This window comes from Staurois parvus, unplaced genomic scaffold (genome assembly GCF_062004578.1).
Source record: "Staurois parvus isolate SC_StPar_1 unplaced genomic scaffold, SC_StPar_1.0 ptg000025l, whole genome shotgun sequence".
NCBI lineage: Eukaryota > Metazoa > Chordata > Amphibia > Anura > Ranidae > Staurois > Staurois parvus.
Genome location: NW_028317821.1, coordinates 3,900,471 through 3,902,500, shown reverse-complemented (window position 1 = coordinate 3,902,500; position 2,030 = coordinate 3,900,471).

Here is a 2,030-nt window from a genome sequence, read left to right as displayed (position 1 = left end):
ACACATACAGATTTTCATACGAGAATTTTCATTTCAAGAATATTAATTTCATTTTCTAATCGTTAGGGAGGATCAAATCAATGCTTGTTTATTTCGACCGCAGTGACAGGAAAATTCAAAGGGGCAGGAAGGAAAACTTTTCTCGATCAAACAAATATTTGGCCAGTATATGTGGTTATTGTTCAGAAATTACATTCATTTTAAACCCGAATGTTAAAAGCAAAAGGCAATTTTTGAACGACATTTGTCCATTCAACGAATGTTCAAAGAATTTTTGTAAGAATATTCTTGTCCGAAAATCTACACGTGTATGGCCAGCTTAAAATACCTCATGAAGCCTGACTGAAATACTCCAAGGACGTTGCTACTTCCAGGAAGTGAGGTCTAGTCATTACTGCTTACCACTAACATCACAAGATTGAGATTTATCTGAGTCAGACCCCTCACATGCTCTTTCCCTCCCCGATGTAGTAGCTCTGAGCTCAGTGTCTGAGAGCTCACTCCTCTGGTGGTGGAGGTGAACAGTAATGACATTTTAGACTGAGCAGCCAATTTCTGGGGGTGGGAGGGGTGCAAGGGCAGTTGGTGATGGAATATTCACAGAGTCTGTACTCCGCATAGTAATATAAAGGGTCACTGTGATATAAAGGAGACTGCACTGTAAAGGGGCACTGTATTGATTACAGTGCCCTTTACAGCGCAGTCCCATTTATATCACAGTGCCCCTCTACATTACAGTGCCCCTAGAGATCTAATCACAGTGCCCCCTATATATTAAAAGAGATGGCCCAATCCAGCAAAGAGACATCCCCATATAGCAAAGAGAGGATGTCTCTAGGCTGGACAGGGATGTCTCTTTGCTGGATGGGGATGTCCCTTCTTGGACTTGGCTGTCTCTTTGCTAGATTGGAATGTCTCTTTGCTGGACAGGGATGTCTCTTTGCTGGATGGGGATGTCCTTTCTTGGACTGGGCTGTCTCTTTGCTGGATTGGGATGTCTCTTTCCTGGACCCAACTGGGCAAAGAGACAGCCCAGTCCAGCAAAGATACAACCCATCCAGCAAAGAGACAGCTCATCCAGCAAAGAGACAGCTCAACCAGCAAAGAGACAGCCCGTCCAGCAAAGAGACATCCCCATATAGCAAAGGTGGGATGTCTCTTTGCTGGACAGGAATGTCTCTTTGTTGGATGGGGACGTCCCTTCATGGACTGGTCTCTTTGCTGGACCCAACTGGACATCCCATCCAGCAAAGAGACAGCTCATCCAGCAAAGAGACAGCTCATCCAGCAAAGAGACAACCCATCCAGCAAAGAGACAGCTCATCCAGCAAAGAGACAGCCCATCCAGCAAAGAGACAGCTCATCCAGCAAAGAGACAGCTCATCCAGCAAAGAAACAGCCCATCCAGCAGAGACAGCCCCATCCACTGCTGCTACAGACCTGTCACAAAGTGCCGGCAGACGAGGGTGAAGAAGAGAGGCCGCCATTCTTCCTTCAGTGCAGTGCCGGCCAAGGAGGTGTCCCTGTGTCAGCAGTGCTTCCTGCTTGTCTTCAGGAGCCGTCACTGCCGCTCCTCCTGCCGGCCCTGCTTTGGGCATAACCGCACAGCTGGAGATGAGCGGCGGCCGCGGTCTGCATTAGCTCTGTTCAGACTACATTCGCTGCTTACCTTCTGCTGTGCAGCCCGGTCATCTTAAGCCTGGCCCACTGGGCAGATATCCGGTATGCCCCATGGCCAGTCCAGGCCTAGACTTAATGGCTGGATCACTAGATGAAAATAGAAGAAAGAACTAATGCAGCCATCACATCTAAGAATTGGAAAGCTGCAATATAATTTATGTTTTGGGGTTTAATACTGCCTACTAAACCCAGATCCCAGCATTCACTATATCTGGTCTCCCACAGTACACACAACATAGAAATGCAATTATTTTAAGAAATATAAACTGCTAAATACCTTTTCTCATCAGCAGTTAGAGCAGTCTTGTGACTTCTATCTGCATTTAGCAGAGCACTGGTTAAAGCTTGTA